Source organism: Ranitomeya imitator, chromosome 2 (genome assembly GCF_032444005.1).
Source record: "Ranitomeya imitator isolate aRanImi1 chromosome 2, aRanImi1.pri, whole genome shotgun sequence".
Taxonomy (NCBI): Eukaryota; Metazoa; Chordata; class Amphibia; order Anura; family Dendrobatidae; genus Ranitomeya; species Ranitomeya imitator.
In genome coordinates, this window is record NC_091283.1 from 352,992,610 (window position 1) to 353,014,968 (window position 22,359).

The 22,359-nt window shown below is 47.4% G+C and overlaps 1 pseudogene; it reads left to right on the forward strand.

Annotated features, from left to right (window-relative positions):
- Nucleotides 1-22,359, forward strand: part of LOC138666557 (zinc finger protein 850-like) — a 141,290-nt pseudogene that overhangs the window by 26,331 nt on the left and 92,600 nt on the right.

Below are 22,359 nucleotides of genomic sequence, written 5' to 3' on the forward strand. Positions count from 1 at the left end.
TGAATTGTTAATAAACTTCTTGAATGTGGTTTTGAGTACCTTGAGGGGTGCATTTTTTTTAGAATGGTGTCACTTTTGAGTATTTTCAGCCATATAGACCCATCAAACTGACTTCAAATGTGAGGTGGTCCCTAAAAAAAATGGTTTTGTAAATTTCGTTGTAAAAATGAGAAATCACTGGTCAAATTTTAACCCTTATAACTTCCTAGCAAAAAAAATTTTGTTTCCAAAATTGTGCTGATGTAAAGTATACATGTGGAAATGTTATTTATTAACTATTTTGTGTCACATAACTCTCTGGTTTAACAGAATAAAAATTCAAAATGTGAAAATTGCGAAATTTTCAAAATTTTCGCCAAATTTCCATTTTTATCACAAATAAACGCAGAATTTATTGACCTAAATTTACCACTAACATGAAGCCCAATATGTCATAAAGGGACACTGGTCAGAATTGCAAAAAACGGCAAGGTCTTTAAGGTCAAAATCGGCTGGGTCATGAAGGGGTTATAGTATAGTATAGATAAGTAATATCGAAGAAATTTTACCACTAACATGAAGTACAATATGTCATGAAAAAACTATCTCAGAATCAGCGGGATCAGTTAAAGCGTTCCAAAGTTATAACCTCATAAATTGACAGTGGTCAAAATTGTAAAAATTGGCTCGGTCATTAAGTACCAAATTGGCTCTGTCACTAAGGGGTTAATGAGATCTAGACCAGCACAATTAGGAGGAAAAGAAAAAGAAATGGTTCAAATGACATTAATGGATAAGGTTCTCTTTTGTGGTATAGAAGTACGCACTGTTACCACCGTGGGGAGACTGTGTCCAGAGTTATAATATATGATAGTTTGGAAAGTAGACAATAAGGATATTTAAAGGAACCCAAGTCAAAGGAAAACACAGAAAATGTAGGAAAAAAGAATAACAGAGAGAAATCAAAAAGGGAAAGATATGAAAATGATGGAGATATAATGGAAGTATTATACAATAGGCAGGAGGGGAAAAAAGAATAGGAAGGAGGAGAAAAACTTATGAGGACATGTGTAGGAAAAGGTTCCAGTGCTGTGGTGTGAGGTGAGTGCCAAGCTGGACTGCTGTGTTTAAATGCTGTATCCTGTGTGTCTCTCCATCAGTGGAGAAGAACGAAGTGAGGGAAAGGACCGTGTGAGTGGTAGTTCAGTGTGCCGGACAAAAAAGGAAGAGGAGAAGATTAGGTGTGCATGCGCCGATGATTAAAACTTGTCGGCTGTTCTGTGATTGCACTTGCGTGGTGGAGCACAGGAGTACAGAAAAACCAAAGGGTAAAAATATATGAGGAAAGGAGGAGGGAATACAAGGTAAAAGAATGGAAGATATTGGGTCCAGAAATAGGGAAGGCTAGGACCAAATGATAGAAATAGATTTAGGGAAGGGAAAACGAGTAGAAGGTAGGAGTGTCACCAAGTTGGAAGACTACATCTGTATAGTGATGGTAGAGGCATTATGGATTCTAAAAGAGATCAAATGGACATTGTTAGTAGAATCATCATATTCAGCAATCAAAATCATTTATGTGCTTGTTTACAATGATTATACAAACATCTTGAGGAAATGGGTGGTAGATAAAGGCTGCATGAGGCTTTTGGGTTTGTGTGAGTTTGATGATAAATTATGTTCAGAAAAGTAGAGAATAGGCTCTATATATAAAGAGGACATTGATTAGGGAACGTGATAGGCCGCCCTAAACAGATGTGTTTTTAGTGAGAGCCTAAAAATGTGTAAGTTGTGGTTATACTCCTAATTTCATGGGGACAATTGGTAAGAGTTGAGTCATCTAGGTAGGAGATTGAACTGAGTCGGACAAAGACCAGATCAGGGGTGTTACCGTCTTTGTGTGTCTCAGAGGTTGAAAGTTGTGAGAGGCCACGAGAATTAGCTAGAGATAGCTGAGATGCAGTTGGGGAGGTGTAGCTGTTGAATTCTCCCAGGATAAGGGATGTCAATTCTGAGGACATGAAGTGTGGCAGCAACGCATAAAAGTGGTCAATGAAGTGGGTGGGTGAGCCTGGTGGCTGGTATATGACTGCTACTCGGAGGGAGAGGAAATGGAAGACCCTGATGGTGTGACCCTCTGTTTTGTTACGGTATTAATTAATTGGAGTGTTGAAATCATATTAAAAAATATATATCATACTACACACCCTCCAAAGAAGAATTGTGTCCAATGGGCCTGTATTTATGTTTTTAAAAACAGGATTGTTGGTGGCAGCGAGGAGTGTAGGGTTATCATAGAGTTAGCAATGATCTACAACGGTATATAAAGGGCCGGCGTCAGCACCCGGTGCACCCGGGCAAGCGCCGGGGCCCTGGTGAGACAGGGGGGCCCACTCACGCTGTCATAGATACAGCTGGCATGGCACAAGCAGGGGCGGATTATAATAGGGTCAATCTGGGCGGTAGCCCAGGGCCCAGTGGTGTGGGGGGCCCTGGGCTACTGCTCAGATTGCCCGCTGCCATCAGGGCATTACTGCCCTGACTGGCATGTGTTCCCGGTGGGCAGAGGGGGCCCGCATCGGGCCCGTCTCATCTTCTCACCGGGCCCCTACCGGCGCTGCGGCAGTTAAACGCTATTGATGTGCGGGCATGCGCCCGCACGTCAATAGTTAACAGCCATCAGCCAATCGGAGGCTGGCAGCTGACATCAGCCGCAGCGCGCACGTCGCCGGCGTCTGATGTAATTGTCAGTCGCCGGCGAGTGCGCGCTTCAGCTGTGAGGACAGAGCTTCGCCGAAGGAGAGCGGACAGGTGAGGAGAACTTTTTTTTTTTCATTGCGAACGGCAATCCAGGGGGTCCGCGCCAGTATGCTGGACACACTGGGGGCAGAGATGCTGGACACACTGGGGGCAATATGCTGGACACACCGGGGGCAATATGCTGGACACACTGGGGCAGATTGCTGGAGACACTGGGTCAGAATGCTGGACAAACTGGGGGCAATGTGCTGGAGACACTGGGGGCAATATGCTGGAGACACTGGGGGGCAATATGCTGGAGACACTGGGGGCAGAATGCTGGACACACTGGGGCAATATGCTGAAGACAGGGGCAGAATGCTGGGCAAATTGGGGGCAATATGCTGGACATACTGGGTCAGAATGCTGGACAAACTGGAGGCAATGTGTTGGACATACTGGGGGCAATATGCTGGAGACACTGGGGGCAATATGCTGGAGACACTGGGGGCAGAATGCTGGAGACACTGGGGGCAGAATGCTGGACAAACTGGGGGCAATATGTTGGACACACTGGGGCAGAATGCTGGACACACTGGGGCAATATGCTGAAGACACGGGCAGAATGCTGGACACACTGGGGGCAGAATGCTGGGCAAATTGGGGGCAATATGCTGGACATACTGGGGCTGAATGCTGGACACACTGGGAGCAATATGCAGGACACACTGGGGGCAATATGCTGGACACACTGAGGGCAATATGCTGGACACACAGAGCAGGATGCTGGAAACATTCGGGGCAAAGATGCTGGACACTGGGGGTAGAGATGCTGGACACATTGGGGGCAGGACTGGAGACATGGGCAGAATGTAGATACGGGGCATAATTGGAGACACGGGGCAGAATGAAAGACATGGGGGCAGGATTGGATCATGGGGCAGGATGGATATGATGGAGACAGATGGGGCAGGATGGGGAGATCATATGGGGCAGAATGGATACTCATGAGGGCAGGATGGGAGAACATATGGCTGGAGCCAGGAATGAGATACACAGGGCCAGGATGGGGGATATTATTACCATAGGGGCTAATTAAGGGATATTATTACTGCAGTGATGTATTTATTTTATTTTTTAAGGACACTGTTTTAAATGGGGGGGCGTGTTGTGAATTCTGTTGTCGAACTCCCTCCTGTGGTCGTGAATGGTACTTCGGCGAGTTCTGTCTATGGGCTCCCTCTGGTGGCTATGAGTGAAGCTACTGCTTCTGAGGTTCCTTACACAGGTGACGTGGTTTATGCTTTGGTTGGCTTCTCTATTTAACTCCACTCAGATCGTTACTCCATGCCAGATGTCAATGTTTTAGCATTGGTTCAGTTCGCTCCTGGATCTGCCTGGTGACCTGTCTTCTCCTGCAGAAGCTAAGTTCCTTATTGTTATTTTTGCTCATTGTTTCTTTGTCCAGCTGGTTATCCTGATTTTGTCTTGCTAGCTGGAAGCTCTGGGATGCAGAGTGGCACCCCGCACCGTGAGTCGGTGCGGAGGACCCTTTTGCACACTCTGCGTGGTCTTTTGTAGGTTTTTGTGCTGACCACAAAGATTCCTTTCCTATCCTCTGTCTATTTAGTAAGTCTGGCCTCCCTTTGCTGAAACCTACTTCATTTCTGCGTTTGTGACTTTCATCTTTACTCACAGTCATTATATGTGGGGGGGCTTCCTTTACCTTTGGGGAATTTCTCTGAGGCAAGGTAGGCTTTATTTTCTATCTCTAGGGCTAGCTAGCTCTGAGGCTGTGACGAGGCGCCTAGGGAGCGTCAGGAGCGCTCCACGGCTATTTTTAGTGTGTGCGATAGGATTAGGGCTTGCGGTCAGCAGAGCTCCCACATCCCAGAGCTCGTCCTGTGTGAGTTTAACCATCAGGTCGTTCCTGGTGCTCCTAACCACCAGGTCATAACAGGTGTGGTCCTGTTACTGTGTAGAGTGACACTATGTCGCCTCTTTTTCTTAATGTGATGTAATGTAGAAGTTGGGAAAAATTAAGTAATGTGTTCTACAAGCGGAGCTCGAGATAACTGTGTTATTTCCTGCAGAGACGAGTCCTGGCTGAATGAAGTGATGGCGGTCTGTGCTGGATGAAAGATGAAGGACTTCACCTAGAGACGTCACTGGTGAGTCAGTGTTACCTATAAACTGACACTATACACTGTATACTATATACTGAACTGAAGGGTAAATTGACTAGATCAATGGATGTTTGACAGGTTATAGTTTCACACAGCAACTATTTATCTGGAATAATCTGGTTCAGGTATATAATGACCCCGTCGTACGACCCCGTCACATGACCGGGGGGCCCACAGTGTCTGAACAGCCCGGGGCCCTGGCTACCCTTAATCCACCCCTGGGCACAAGCATCTTCTCACTCACTCAGCCAGGCAAGCAGGCAGGCACATAGGGGTTAAGAGAACGTAGCCAGCCGTCACTGTTTGTGGGCGGAGAGAGCACGTTCTCCTGCTCTGCTCTCCGCCCCTGGCTGGCTACAGACTACAGTGAGTGCATGTGTGCCCCGCTCCGCAGCCGTCCTGTGTACTCCCACCCTGCCTGTGTGCCTGCCAGGCTCCGCAGCCGTCCTGTGTACCCCCACTCTGCCTGTGTGCCCCGCTCCGCAGCAGTCCTGTGTGCCCCCACCCTGCCTGTGTGCCTGCCAGGCTCTGCAGCCGTCCTGTGTACCCCCACTCTGCCTGTGTGCCCCGCTCCGCAGCCGTCCTGTGTACCCCCACCCTGCCTGTGTGCCTGCCAGGCTCTGCAGCCGTCCTGTGTACCCCCACTCTGCCTGTGTGCCCCGCTCCGCAGCCGTCCTGTGTACCGCCACCCTGCCTGTGTGCTTGCCAGGCTCTACAGCCGTCCTGTGTACCACCACCCTGCCTGTGTGCCCTGCTCTGCAGCCGTCCTGTGTACCCTCACCCTGCCTGTGTGCCCTGCTCTGCAGCCGTCCTGTGTACCCTCACCCTGCCTGTGTGCCCTGCTCTGCAGCCGTCCTGTGTACCCCCACCCTGCCTGTGTGCCCTGCTCTGCAGCCGTCCTGTGTACCCTCACCCTGCCTGTGTGCCCTGCTCTGCAGCCGTCCTGTGTACCCTCACCCTGCCTGTGTGCCCTGCTCTGCAGCCGTCCTGTGTACCCCAGTGCCCCCATAATAGAGTAGCACATAACTGAACCCCATGAGACATAAGACACATTCATGTACACACGGCAATACAGAGCGAGCGGCTCCTGCGTGCTGAACTTATTAGGCAGATTCCGGAGGAGCTCCTACCGGCGCCTGAGTGACTCTGAGTGCTATGGTATCCCTGTATTCTGGGGTTCTGGGTGAGCTGGGCGGCTGCAGGTTGCAGCTGAGATGCTGAAGTACTGTATATACACTGTACAGTACCACTCCTCATGTATATATACACTGCACAGCACCTCTCCTGTATATATACATTGCACAATACTGCTCCTCCTGTCCTGTATATATACACTGCACAGTACCACTCCTCCTGTATATATACACTGCACAGTACCACTCATCCTGTCCTGTATATGTACACTGCAGAATTTACAATAGCTGTCAGTCATGTAAGAAGTGAAATCTGGCATTGTACTATACATTTCTCTGCCATATCTGTGCATCATAAATCGGGGTATGTATTAAAGGGGGGGGGGGGGGCACTGAGACTCTTTCGCCCAGGGCCCTCAAAAACCTGGAGCCGGCATTGGGTATATACACATATTCCATGCGTTGGAATCCGGAGGTGGATATGCTGTACTCTGTTAGTTTTCCAAGCACAAATTATTGTGAACAGCCTGCGACCTCCTCGGTTGATCGTCGCACAATTGTGTAATTGTAACAGGGGCCAGTTGGGAGCTCTTTGCTCCAAAGATCACAGCGGGTGGTTCAGTGTTACTCATAGCCTGTGATCTCTGTGATAATTGGATGGTCAATCCAATCTGTTGGCCACAGAAATGCAGACGGTTTACGAAAGCTAATGGCCTTCGTAGTCCCCCAGTACCAGTTGCCCAGTCAGCATTACTTCTCTAAGAAAGATGTGCCTGCGCTACAGAAACAAGTCGCAGACAAGATCACCTGTTCCCTTAAAAATTCTATGTCTGCCAGGGTGCATTTCAACGCTGACACCTGAATGAGCAAGCATGGACAGGGGCATTACATCTCGCTGACTTGGCACTTTGTGACTCTGGTGTCTATGGGGGTCAGTCAGGGAAGGGGCTGCTCCACAAGGCTTGGAATCCCCAAGGAGATGGAGAACTAAACCACTGCACACCATAAGATGGATAACTAAACTATTAGACAATGGGGCTTGGTGAAATAAACTACTAAATACCTAAAGTTGTCTGACTAAGGCTATGTGCACACGCTTTGGATTTTTCGCGTTTTTTCGGCAGTTTTCCGGGGCAAAACCGCTTACATTAAGCATCCCATTCATTTTAATGCAGTCTGCAATTTTTGTGCACATGTTGCACTTTTTTCGCGATAAAAACGCATCGCGGAAAAAAATGCAGCATGTTCATTAATTTTGCGGATTTTTTGTGGATTTGCTGCTATATTAGTGCATTGGGAAGCTCCAGAAACAAAACGCAAAAAATCCGCAAAAAAGCGCACAAAAAATGCGAAAAAAACATGAAAAATACGCGTGCAGATTTCCTGCAAAAGTAGTCCGAATTTACTCAGGAAAATTCAGCACACTTTCCTGAACGTGTGCACATAGCCTAAGGCTATGTTCACACATAGCGTCCTGTCCCTGCGGGTTCTCCCGCAGCGGATTTGATAAATCTGCAGGGCAAAACCGCTGCGGTTATCCCTGCAGATTTATCACGTTTTGTCCTGCGGGTTCCGCTGCGGGATTTTACTCCTACTATTGATGCTGCATATGCAGCAATATGCAGCATCAATAGTAATGTTAAAAATAATAAAATCATGACATACTCACCCTCTGACGTCCCGATCTCCTCGGCGCTGCAGGCGGCGGTCCGGTTCCAAAGATGCTGTGTGAGAAGGACCTTCGTGACGTCACGGTCATGTGACCGCGACGTCACCGCAGGTCCTGGTCGCATAGCAAACCTGAGACCGGACAGCCGTGTGCAGCGCTGAGACTTCAGAGGTGAGTATATCATTATTTTTTATTTTAAATTTTTTTTTTTTACTCAAATATGGTTCCCGGGGCCTGGAGGAGAGTCTCCTCTCCTCCACCCCGGGTACCACCCGCACATTATCCGCTTACTTCCCGCATGGTGTGCACAGCCCCATGTTTGAAGTAAGCGGATCAATGCATTTCTATGGGTACAGAATCGCTGCGATTCTGCACAAAGTGACATGCTGCGGGTTGTAAACCGCTGCGTTCCCGCGCGGGTTTTCCCGCAGCATGTGCACAGCGGTTTGCGGTTTCCATAGGGTTTACATGTTACTGTAAACGCTATGGAAACTGCTGCGGATCCGCAGCTGCAAAATCGCCGCGGTTCCGCGGTAAAAACCACAATGTGTGAACATAGCCTAAAGCACTACTCACCATAAGATGGAATGTAAACCTAATAGTTTACAGGGGTTGGAGAACTAAACAAATACACACCAGAACATGGATTAAGCACAATGTGAGGCTCAGAAGGGGGGAGGGGCATTTGGATTTGGGAGTGCAGATTTTGCTGAATTTCTTTTGGGGGGGTGAATAGTGCTTTAACAGAGCTTTTGTACTACCAGTGACGTGGGGGCCCCCTTTATTTCCACTAGCAGATGACGGACCTGAGTGTGGACTTGATTTTTTTGTGGAGTGAGTTGAAGCTTTTGTTGGGAACACTATACATAACTTTTGGGAACACATTTATCTGGCGCTCTACGCTGAGCACTTACATCGGGGTTTTAATCTAAATCTTCAAAATACATGATTTAGATGAAACCCCCGAGGGATTCATTCACTATAATGATGAAGCAGAGTTATTCTGTAATCCATCTGGCCTTTGTTCAACTTTGTCGTTATTTTCAGAAGTGCACAAAACTGTGGCGGACCATGCTTTTCTGCATGCCTAAAAAGACAGTCATTGCCGCATCACAGGTCACAATGCCTCCATCTGCCTCATTATAGGGGATCTCCTGCCCGGGGTGCCGTCTGAATCACGTATTTCAGAGAGTTACACAGAAATCCCTGTGTAAGTGCTCAGCTTAGAGCCCAGGATAAATGTGCACTGAGCCTTACTGTGATCTTTGGGAGGCAGAATGAACAAATCAACAGCAGGCAAAGTATTGATTTTATTTATTTTTTACGCTGTTCCTCATGCGGTATAAGTGATTAGATGACTTGCATCCCCACATTTAGATATTTATTCTATTTTATAGAAAAAATAATTATTTTTGCATCACTTTATTCTGAGAGCTAGAACTTTTTTATTTTTCTGCTGATAGAGCTGTATGATGGCTTGAGTTTTGCGGGAAAAGATAAAGTTTTCAGTGGTACCATGTTTATTAACATTAGTCTTTTTATTCAACTTTTTGTTCGGCGGTATGATGATGAGGCATCATTTTTTGGCTTTTTTTATATTTATGTTTAAAATGATGTTCACTGAAGGGGTTAACTAGTGGGACTGTTTAGTAGAGTGAGTTGTTCGAGACGCAGAAATACCAAATATGTGTACTTTTATTGTTTATTTTTACATAAATACATTTATTTATAAGATTAATATATATTGTTTCAGTTCTTTATTTTGTAATTTTTTAAAAATATTTTTACAATTTTTATTTACTTTCTTACATTGTTCCAGGATGAGACATTGTCCTCACACTGACAGGTCACTGAGCTAATACTCTGCACTCTCCATTTCAGGGCATTAGAGCAGCGTCTGACATGCAGGTAGGAGACATGTCAGCTCATACTCTAATCAGGAGCTTACAGGCCACTGTAATTGTGCTGTGCTGATGGGAGCACACAGGGATCTCACTGCCTCTGCGATGCTCCATGATGTCGCTGTCACTATTTACAGCGGCATCAGAGGGATTAAACACCAGTGATTGGTGCTTGAACAGATCGTGGGTGTTGCTGCAGGGTGTCAGGACTGGCGCAAAGCAAATGTGGTACCAATATTCAAAGAGGGCTCTAAAAGCGAACCTGGAAATTATGGGCCAGTAAGTCTAACCTCTATTGATGGTAAAATATTTGAAGGGTTTCGGAGGGATGTTGCATAGGCAGCATCAATAGTAAAAAATGAAGCGGTGTTCAAAGCCCGCCCCAATCTCGCTGATTGGTCGCGGCCGGCCGCGACCAATCAGCCACCCAGGATTTCCATTACAGAAGTTGCAGACACAGACAAACAGACGGAAGTACCCCTTAGGCAATTATATATATAGATATACTGCTCAAAAAAAATAAAGGGAACACTTAAACAGAAATCAAACTTCTGTGAAATCAAACTGGCCACTTAGGAAGCAACACTGTTTGACAATCAATTTCACATGCTGTTGTGCAAATGGAATAGACAACAGATGGAAGTTATTGCCAATTATCAAGACACACTCAATAAAGGAGTGATTCTGCAGGGGGGACCACTCATCCAGGATGGCACAGCGAAGTGTCCAGAAGCTGGAGGCACTACCAGAGTTGTTACCCTCCTACGGCCCCCTCCATGTCTCCTGGTGTACTGACCTGTCTCCTGGTAGCCCCTCAGCCTTTGGACACTACGCTGACAGGCGCAGAATACCTTCTTGCCACAGCTCGCACTGATGTGCCTTCCTGGATGAGCTGCACTTCCTGAGCCACTTGTGTGGGTTGTAAAGTCTGTCCCATGCTACCACGAGTGTGAAAGCACAACCAACATTCAAAAGTGACTAAAACATCAGCCAGGAAGCATTGGTACTGAGATGTGGTCTGTGGTCCCCACCTGCAGAACCACTCCTTTATTGAGGGTGTCTTGATAATTGCCAATAATTTCCATCTGTTGTCTATTCCATTTGCACAGCAGCATGTGACAGTTTGACTTCACAGCATGTGAAATTGATTGTCAAACAGTGCTGCTTCCTAAGTGGACAGTTTGATTTCACATAAGTTTGATCTACTTTGAGTTATATTCTGTTGTTTAAGTGTTCCCTTTATTTTCTTGAGCAGTATATATATATATATATATATATATATATATATATATATATATATACACACACACACATTTGTGTGTATTGTTGCCCCGTAATGTTTGATAAAATGTATATTTAATATGTACAGTTAGGGCCAGAAATATTTGGACAGTGACACAAGTTTTGTTATTTTAGCTGTTTACAAAAACATGTTCAGAAATACAATTATATATATAATATGTGCTGAAAGTGCACACTCCCAGCTGCAATATGATAGTTTCCACATCCAAATTGGAGAAAGGGTTTAGGAATCATAGCTCTGTAATGCATAGCGTCCTCTTTTTCAAGGGACCATAAGTAATTGGACAATGGACTCTAAGGGCTGCAATTAACTCTGAAGGCGTCTCCCTCGTTAACCTGTAATCAATGAAGTAGTTAAAAGGTCAGGGGTGGATTCCAGGTGTGTGGTTTTGCATTTGGAAGCTGTTGCTGTGAGCAGACAACATGCGGTCAAAGGAACTCTCAATTGAGGTGAAGCAGAACATCCTGAGGCTGAAAAAAAAAGAAAAAATCCATCAGAGAGATAGCAGACATGCTTGGAGTAGCAAAATCAACAGTTGGGTACATTCTGAGAAAAAAGGAATTGACTGGTGAGCTTCGGAACTCAAAAAGGCCTGGGCGTCCACGGATGACAACAGTGGTGGATGATCGCCGCATACTTAATTTGGTGAAGAAGAACCCGTTCACAACATCAACTGAAGTCCAGAACACTCTCAGTGAAGTAGGTGTATCTGTCTCTAAGTCAACAGTAAAGAGAAAACTCCATGACAGTAAATACAAAGGGTTCACATCTAGATGCAAACCATTCATCAATACCAAAAATAGACAGGCCAGAGTTAAATTTGCAGAAAAACACCTCAAGAAGCCAGCTCAGTTCTGGAAAAGTATTCTATGGACAGATGAGACAAAGATCAACCTGTACCAGAATGATGGGAAGAAAAAAGTTTGGAGAAGAAAGGGAACGGCACATGATCCAAGGCACACCACATCCTCTGTAAAACATGGTGGAGGCAACGTGATGGCATGGGCATGCATGGCTTTCAATGGCACTGGGTCACTTGTGTTTATTGATGACATAAGAGCAGACAAGAGTAGCCGGATGAATTCTGAAGTGTACCGGGATATACTTTCAGCCCAGATTCAGCCGAATGCTGCAAAGTTGATTGGACGGCGCTTCATAGTACAGATGGACAATGACCCCAAGCATACAGCCAAAGCTACCCAGGAGTTCATGAGTGCCAAAAAGTGGAACATTCTGCAATGGCCAAGTCAATCTCCAGATCTAAACCCAATTGAGCATGCATTTCACTTGCTCAAATCCAGACTTAAGACGGAAAGACCCACAAACAAGCAAGACCTGAAGGCTGTGGCTGTAAAGGCCTGGCAAAGCTTTAAGAAGGAGGAAACCCAGCGTTTGGTGATGTCCATGGGTTCCAGACTTAAGGCAGTGATTGCCTCCAAAGGATTTGCAACAAAATATTGAAAATAAAAATATTTTGTTTGGGTTATGTTTATTTGTCCAATTACTTTTGACCTCCTAAAATGTGGAGTGTTTGTAAAGAAATGTGTACAATTCCTACATTTTCTATCAGATATTTTTGTTCAACCCTTCAAATTAAACGTTACAATCTGCACTTGAATTCTGTTGTAGAGGTTTCATTTCAAATCCAATGTGGTGGCATGCAGAGCCCAACTCGCGAAAATTGTGTCACTGTCCAAATATTTCTGGCCCTAACTGTATATGTTATATTTAATGTATATTTCTTAGGGAAAGTGTAGCATTAATATTGAACCACTAGATGGAGAAAGTGAACATAATGTAGGAAAGGGACTTAGTAATAGTATAGGAGGGGTCATTTAGGTTAGAGGAAGGGATCTTCCTGTTTCCAGTCAGAAGGGCCTGGTCACCCATAAAGCTCAGAAAGGCTGAAGTGCCCAGAAACAAGATAGATACCCCACAACGTTGGTGCCTAAGCAAAGTGCCCAGCCATCCAGCACCCCCATTACCAGCTTGGCCAAAGCCATGCAAGCGTCAGCAGCTTCTGAACGAAAACTTTATTTACCAGCAGACATGGCAGGAAACACAGGCACGTCGCTCGCCATGTGGCAGATGATTGCGTGGGCTGATGCCCATGGAAATGGGGCGAAACGGCTGCTGAGAGAACCCCCACATAAGGCAAAATGAGACGGTAGGACCCAGGCTCGAGCCGTGTGATGAGGAAAGGGTAAAGGGAAAGCTGAATTAATGTACACAGTGAAACCTGGTGTAACTGTTGCAATGAAACTGGATGAGCTGCGAAGTAACAAAAGTAAACTGTTGTGTTTGTGTCGTGCCCACAGGGCAGTTGGGTACTCGGTACCAGGTCCGGTTGCAAAGGGGGGATGTCACAATGGCTGCGACCCGGTCCATGGCCATGGGCATCAACGTTAAAGGGGTTAAATGTTCGAAGTTTGTTGTGATGCCACCTGTGGAGTTCAGTCAGTATTGGGACCGATGCTGCCTTAGGCTGGCTTCACACTCAGCGTATGAAAATACGGTCCGTATATTACGGCCGTAATACGCTGAAATGTCCCGAAAATAGTGGTCCGTAGCTCCTCCGTAGGCAGGGTGTGTCAGCGTTTTTTGCGCATGGCATCCTCCGTATGTAATCCGTATGGCATCCGTACTGCGTGGTTTTCTCGCAGGCTTGCAAAACCAACATACCGCTATAGAAGTGATCCATGTGTCCCAAAAAGAAAAAAATATATATATATACTGTCTATATATATATATATATATATATATATATACTAGCTATTGAACCCGTTCTACGCCCGGGTGGCGAGCATTTATATTGGTATATTGTCTCCATCATGGTATGTGCTGCTCCATCCTGCGTCCCCATCCTGTCATGCGCTGCTCCATCCTGCGTCCCCATCCTGTCATGTGCTGCTCCATCCTGCGTCCCCATCCTGTCATGTGCTGCTCCATCCTGCGTCCCCATCCTGTCATGTGCTGCTCCATCCTGCGTCCCCATCCTGTCATGTGCTGCTCCATCCTGCGTTCCCTTTCCTGTCATGCGCTGCTCCCATCCTGCGTCCCCATCCTGTCATGCGCTGCTCCCATCCTGCGTCCCCATCCTGTGATGCGCTGCTCCCATCCTGTGATGCGCTGCTCCCATCCTGTGATGCGCTGCTCCCATCCTGCGTCCCCATCCTGTCATGTGCTGCTCCATCCTGCGTCCCCATCCTGTCATGCGCTGCTCCATCATGCGTCCCCATCCTATCATGCACTGCTCCATCCTGCGTCCCCATCCTTATGTGCTGCTGCATCCTGCGTCCCCATCCTTATGTGCTGCTCCATCCTGCGTCCCCATCCTTATGTTCATGCTGCATCCTGCGTCCCCATCCTTATGTGCTGCTCCATCCTGCGTCCCCATCCTTATGTGCTGCTCCATCCTGCGTCCCCATACTGTTATGTGCTGCTCCATCCTGCGTCCCCATCCTTATGTGCTGCTCCATCCTGCGTCCCCATCCTTATGTGCTGCTCCATCCTGCGTCCCCATCCTTATGTGCTGCTCCATCCTGCGTCCCCATCCTTATGTCCTGCTCCATCCTGCATCCCCATACTGTTATGTGCTGCTCCATCCTGCGTCCCCATCCTTATGTGCTGCTGCATCCTGCGTCCCCATCCTTATGTGCTGCTCCATCCTGCGTCCCCATCCTTATGTGCTGCTGCATCCTGCGTCCCCATCCTGTGATGCGCTGCTCCCATCCTGTGATGCGCTGCTCCCATCCTGCGTCCCCATCCTGTCATGTGCTGCTCCATCCTGCGTCCCCATCCTGTCATGCGCTGCTCCATCCTGCGTCCCCATCCTGTCATGCACTGCTCCATCCTGCGTCCCCATCCTTATGTGCTGCTGCATCCTGCGTCCCCATCCTTATGTGCTGCTCCATCCTGCGTCCCCATCCTTATGTGTTGCTCCATCCTGCGTCCCCATCCTTATGTGCTGCTGCATCCTGCGTCCCCATCCTTATGTGCTGCTCCATCCTGCATCCCCATCCTTATGTGCTGCTCCCATCCTGCGTCCCCATCCTTATGTGCTGCTCCATCCTGCGTCCCCATTTTTATGTGCTGCTCCATCCTGCGTCCCCATCCTTATGTGCTGCTCCCATCCTGCGTCCCCATCCTTATGTGCTGCTGCATCCTGCGTCCCCATCCTGCCATGTGCTGCTCCATCCTGCGTCCCCATCCTTATGTGCTGCTCCCATCCTGCGTCCCCATCCTTATGTGCTGCTCCCATCCTGTGTCCCCATCCTGTCATGTGCTGCTCCATCCTGCGTCCCCATCCTTATGTGCTGCTCCCATCCTGCGTCCCCATCCTTATGTGCTGCTCCATCCTGCGTCCCCATCCTTATGTGCTGCTCCATCCTGCGTCCCCATCCTTATGTGCTGCTCCCATCCTGCGTCCCCATCCTTATGTGCTGCTCCCATCCTGCGTCCCCATCCTTATGTGCTGCTCCATCCTGCGTCCCCATCCTTATGTGCTGCTCCATCCTGCGTCCCCATCCTTATGTGCTGCTCCATCCTGCGTCCCCATCCTTATGTGCTGCTCCCATCCTGCGTCCCCATCCTTATGTGCTGCTCCATCCTGCGTCCCAATCCTTATGTGCTGCTCCATCCTGCGTCCCCATCCTTATGTGCTGCTGCATCCTGCGTCCCCATCCTTATGTGCTGCTCCATCCTGCGTCCCCATCCTTATGTGCTGCTCCCATCCTGCGTCCCCATCCTTATGTGCTGCTCCATCCTGCGTCCCCATCCTTATGTGCTGCTCCATCCTGCGTCCCCATCCTTATGTGCTGCTCCCATCCTGCGTCCCCATCCTTATGTGCTGCTCCCATCCTGCGTCCCCATCCTTATGTGCTGCTGCATCCTGCGTCCCCATCCTGCCATGTGCTGCTCCATCCTGCATCCCCATCCTTATGTGCTGCTCCCATCCTGTGTCCCCATCCTGTCATGTGCTGCTCTATCCTGCGTCCCCATCCTTATGTGCTGCTCCCATCCTGCGTCCCCATCCTTATGTGCTGCTCCATCCTGCGTCCCCATCCTTATGTGCTGCTCCATCCTGCGTCCCCATCCTTATGTGCTGCTCCCATCCTGCGTCCCCATCCTTATGTGCTGCTCCCATCCTGCGTCCCCATCCTTATGTGCTGCTCCATCCTGCGTCCCCATCCTTATGTGCTGCTGCATCCTGCGTCCCCATCCTTATGTGCTGCTCCATCCTGCGTCCCCATCCTTATGTGCTGCTCCATCCTGCGTCCCCATCCTTATGTGCTGCTCCCATCCTGCGTCCCCATCCTTATGTGCTGCTCCATCCTGCGTCCCCATCCTTATGTGCTGCTCCATCCTGCGTCCCCATCCTTATGTGCTGCTCCCATCCTGCGTCCCTATCCTTATGTGCTGCTCCATCCTGCGTCCCCATCCTTATGTGCTGCTCCATCCTGCGTCCCCATACTGCCTCTGACCCGCTCGGCGCCGAGTGCTGGGGGGCCTGAGCAGGCGGGGACACCGGCGCGCTGTGGGGGTCAGGTGCCGGTATCGCCGTCAGCTCAGGCCCCCCCAGCACTTACTATACTCACCTGTCCGGCGTTCCATCGCTGAGCGCCGCCATCTTCCCGGTCTCCTGGCCGTGACTATTCAGTCAGAGGGCGGCGCCGGCGCGCATTAAGCGCGTCATCGCGCCCTCTGAACTGAAGGCCGAAGACCGGGAAGATGGCGCCGCTCAGCGATGGAACGGGGACAGGTGAATATAGGCCGATACTCACCCTCCTGGCGGTCCCTGCTTCTGCGGTGGAGATCGCGGTGTGTGTTCAGTGTGAACGCACACCGCGATCTCCCGGGAGCGTCGCTCTGTGAGGCCCAGACTGCGCCGGCGCTTGCTCTTGCGCAGTCTATAGAGGCTTCGGACAGAGTGACGCTCCCAGCGTTATATATACAGTGGGGCAAAAAAGTATTTAGTCAGTCAGCAATAGTGCAAGTTCCACCACTTAAAAAGATGAGAGGCGTCTGTAATTTACATCATAGGTAGACCTCAACTATGGGAGACAAACTGAGAAAAAAAAATCCAGAAAATCACATTGTCTGTTTTTTTAACATTTTATTTGCATATTATGGTGGAAAATAAGTATTTGGTCAGAAACAAAATTTCATCTCAATACTTTGTAATATATCCTTTGTTGGCAATGACAGAGGTCAAACGTTTTCTGTAAGTCTTCACAAGGTTGCCACACACTGTTGTTGGTATGTTGGCCCATTCCTCCATGCAGATCTCCTCTAGAGCAGTGATGTTTTTGGCTTTTCGCTTGGCAACACGGACTTTCAACTCCCTCCAAAGGTTTTCTATAGGGTTGAGATCTGGAGACTGGCTAGGCCACTCCAGGACCTTGAAATGCTTCTTACGAATCCACTCCTTCGTTGCCCTGGTGGTGTGCTTTGGATCATTGTCATGTTGAAAGACCCAGCCACGTTTCATCTTCAATGCCCTTGCTGATGGAAGGAGGTTTGCACTCAAAATCTCACGATACATGGCCCCATTCATTCTTTCATGTACCCGGATCAGTCGTCCTGGCCCCTTTGCAGAGAAACAGCCCCAAAGCATGATGTTTCCACCACCATGCTTTACAGTAGGTATGGTGTTTGATGGATGCAACTCAGTATTCTTTTTCCTCCAAACACGACAAGTTGTGTTTCTACCAAACAGTTCCAGTTTGGTTTCATCAGACCATAGGACATTCTCCCAAAACTCCTCTGGATCATCCAAATGCTCTCTAGCAAACTTCAGACGGGCCCGGACATGTACTGGCTTAAGCAGTGGGACACGTCTGGCACTGCAGGATCTGGGTCCATGGTGGCGTAGTGTGTTACTTATGGTAGGCCTTGTTACATTGGTCCCAGCTCTCTGCAGTTCATTCACTAGGTCCCCCCGCGTGGTTCTGGGATTTTTGCTCACCGTTCTTGTGATCATTCTGACCCCACGGGGTGGGATTTTGCGTGGAGCTCCAGATCGAGGGAGATTATCAGTGGTCTTGTATGTCTTCCATTTTCTAATTATTCCTCCCACTGTTGATTTCTTCACTCCAAGCTGGTTGGCTATTGCAGATTCAGTCTTCCCAACCTGGTGCAGGGCTACAATTTTTTTTCTGGTGTCCTTTGACAGCTCTTTGGTCTTCACCATAGTGGAGTTTGGAGTCAGACTGTTTGAGGGTGTGCACATGTGTCTTTTTATAGATAACAAGTTTAAACAGGTGCCATTACTACAGGTAATGAGTGAAGGAAAGAGGAGACTCTTAAAGAAGAAGTTACAGGTCTGTGAGAGCCAGAAATCTTGATTGTTTGTTTCTGACCAAATACTTATTTTCCACCATAATATGCAAAAAAAATGATAAAAAACAGACAATGTGATTTTCTGGATTTTTTTTTCTCAGTTTGTCTCCCATAGTTGAGGTCTACCTATGATGTAAATTACAGACGCCTCTCATCTTTTTAAGTGGTGGAACTTGCACTATTGCTGACTGACTAAATACTTTTTTGCCCCACTGTATATATGTCAGTAGACACATATATGTATATATATTAATATTTTTTCCAGCGCTATACAGCTTGAAAGCCGGTAATTCAATTACCGGCTTTTTCTTTCTCCTTCCTAAAACCCGACATGATTTGAGACATGGTTTACATACAGTAAACCATGTCTTCTCTCCATTTTTTTTGCAGATTCCACACTACTAATGTCAGTAGTGTGTATCTGCAAAATTTGGCCGTTCTAGCTCTTAAAATAAAGGGTTAAATGGCGGAAAAAATTGGCGTGGGCTCCCGCGCAATTTTCTCCGCCAGAGTAGTAAAGCCAGTGACTGAGGGCAGATATTAATAGCCTGGAGAGGGTCCACGGTTATTGGCCCCCCTGGCTAAAAATATCTGCCCCCAGCCACCCCAGAACAGGCACATCTGGAAGATGCGCCTATTCTGGCACTTGGCCACTCTCTTCCCATTCCCGTGTAGCGGTGGGATATGGGGTAATGAAGGGTTAATGCCACCTTGCTATTGTAAGGTGACATTAAGCCTAATTAATAATGGAGAGGCGTCAATTATGACACCTATCCATTATTAATCCAATTGTAGTAAAGGGTTAAATAAAACACAAACACATTATTTAAAATTATTTTAATGAAATAAAAACAATGGTTGTTGGAGTATTTTATTCTACGCCCAATCCAGTCACTGAAGACCCTCGTTCTGTGAAAGAAAAAACATAATAAACCAACAATATACTTACCCTCCGCAGATCTGTAACGTCCAACGATGTAAATCCTTCTGAAGGGGTTAAAACATTTTGCAGCAAGGAGTTCCGCTAATGCAGGCTGCTCCTTGCTGCAAAACCCCGGAGAATGAGGCTAAATATAGATCAATGATCTATATTTAGCTTCATTTGCGGTGAGGCGCCCTCTGCTGGATGTTCATAGATTGTGGGAACTTTCCTAGAAAGCCTGGGAGCTTTCTAGGTAAGTCTGCATTAGCGGAACTAGGGTAAGTATATTGTTGGTTTATTATGTTTTTTCTTTCACAGAACGAGGGTCTTCAGTGGCTGGATAATAATTGTGCCGTATTTTTTGCGAGTTTTACGGATGTAGTTTCTGCGCTCTTACATCCGTAAAACTCGCAAGTGTGAAGCCGGCCTTAGGGGGGCCCCCTGGGGGATGTTGTGGCAGCCCAAATGTTACACTTCCGACAGGTGAAGCGGGGTCCCCAGGGGTCCTATAGTGTGTGGTGTAGAAGGTGTAGCCAGTGAATAAATGGAGGCGATAAGTCTTTACATGGTTTACTTGTGGGTGGCAGGCCACAGTCCAGGGTACCAGGCACGGGTGATGGTGGTGCGGCCGGCTCAGAGGCAAGTTAGAGTTCTCTTTTCCCAGTAGAGGTCCATGAGCCTTACCTACTTGCGCCTTTCTAGGTGAGGTCCCTGCTGCTTGAAGCTTCCTACAAGGTCCTCCAGTTTCACCCTGTCCTGGGACAGGTACCTGCACGACGGGCAGCTTGAGCCTTTTTACAGGGACTCTCAGATGCCCCGGGCTCCTCAGGTGCTGCTGGGTCTCAGGCGTGGTGCGAGCAGGTGACGTATAGTGTAGTGCCCTCCGATTCTGCTCCGTGTCCTAGAGTCCACGAAAGCCTCGGGTTCCCGGTTCCCAGATTCTCTGCGCTCTAGCTCCGAGGGTGTCCTGCCACAGTTCCCCTCTGAGCTCTTACTCTCTCCTGTGCTCCTTCCCTTCCGGCTGCTCCACATGCAACCCAACAGGTTACTCCTTCCCAGAGGCTGCAGCTCCCTCGTGGCTACCAGGCCTCTCACGTCTGCTCTCAGTTCGACTTCCTTCTCCTTCAGTGTCTCTCTACACCTGATCTGACTCCTCCTCCAGGTCAGAAAAACATAAAGCATAGGGAAGCTCCCCTGAATCCGGGACTTGAGCTCCCCCTCATGGCATGGATTCAGAATGTGTTGTATGTGTGCGCCTTACCTGGCGAAGAGAACTCTTTTGCCTCTGAGCATGACATCACCTCCGAAGGAAGAGCAACACCACTGCAGCAAGCGGTAACCTGGGGTGCTGCATTTGAAGTTATACTTGGACTGTGTCTCAGTTATTCCCAATGGGACTGGAGCAGTCTGACTGGAGCCGAATAGAAGATCTGCCAGTGCAGAGAATGAACCAGCAGGTGAGCTGTCCAAGAGACATGATTTTATGTAGAGGGAGGCCAGGGCATGCAAAGCGTGAGTAGCTCAGCCAAGACTACTGCCCTGGCCGACCTTTACAGGTTTATGAGGAGTCACTCCTGTCAAACCAATCTAATCAGTTTTTATGAAGAGGAAAGCTATAGACTGAACCAAGGTGAGTCATTGATGTGGTATATCTTGATTTCTCCAAAGCGTTTGATACCGTGCCGCACAAGAGGTTGGTACACAAAATGAGAATGCTGGGTCTGGGGGAAAATGTGTGTAAATGGATTAGTAACTGGCTTAGTGATAGAAAGCAGATGGTGGTTATAAATGGTATATTCTCTAACTGGGTCGCTGTGACCAGAGGGGTACCGCAGGGGTCGTGTTGGGACCTATTCTCTTCACCATATTTATTAACAATCTGGTAGAACATTTACACAGTAAAATATCTATATTTGCAGATGATACAAAACTATGTAAAGCAGTCAATACAAGAGTAGTATTCTGCTACAGGTGGATCTGGATAAGTTGAAATCTTGAGCCGAAAGGTGGCAGATGCGGTTTAACAATGATAAATGTAAAATTATACACATGGGAAGAAGGAATCAATATCACAATTACACACTGAACGGGAAACCACTGGGTAAATCTGACATGAAGAAGGACTTGGGATCCTAGTTAATGATAAACTTACCTGGAGCAGTCAGTGCCACGCAGTGGCTGCCAAGGCAAACAGGATCATGGGGTGCATTAAAAGAGGTCTGGATACACATGATGAGAGCATTATACTGCCTCTGTACAAATCCCTAGTTAGACCGCACATGGAGTACTGTGTCCAGTTTTGGGCACCGGTGCTCATGAAGGATACAATGGAACTAGAGCGATTACAAAGGAGGGCAACAAAATTAATAAAGGGGATGAGGGAACTACAATACCCAGAGAGATTATCAAAATTAGGATTATTTAGTCTAGAAAAAAGACGACTGAAGGACGATCTAATAACCGTGTATAAGTATATAAGGGGCAATACAAATACCTCTCCGAGGATCTGTTTATAGCAAGGAAGGTGACGGGCACAAGGGGGCATTCTCTGCGTCTGGAGGAGAGGTTTTTCCACCAACATAGAAGAGGAGTCTTTACTGTTAAGGCAGTGAGAATCTGGAATTGCTTGCCTGAGGAGGTGGTGATGGCAAACACAGTCGAGGGGTTCAAAAGAGGCCTGGATGTCTTCCTGGAGCGTAATAATATTGTATCTTACAGTTATTAGATTCTTTAGAAGGACGTAGATCTAGGGATTTATTCTGATGGAATATAGGCTGAACAGTATGGACAAATGTCTTTTTTCGGCCTACTATGTCAGTTCTCACATAGAACTGACACCAGCAGATAGAGGTGACACTCAACGTGAGCCTGCATGATCATCTTGCTGTATATATACGGCAATTTGTGGGAATGCATGTCGAGAAGGGGTTAACTTTATATTTTGATAGATTATATTTATATGGACATGAGAAAACAAAAATATGCTTAGTTTTTATGTCTTGATTTCTCACAGGGGTAAAATGGTTTATTCAATTTTTTAATTTTTAGATATTTTTTTTTTAAACTGTCTTTGTTGAATAGTAAACAAAGAGTACAAAAATTGTTCAAAAGCATCAGAAATGATCCGACAAATAGAGTTTTAGGCTATGTGCACAAGTTCATGATTTCTTGCAGAAAATTCCTGAG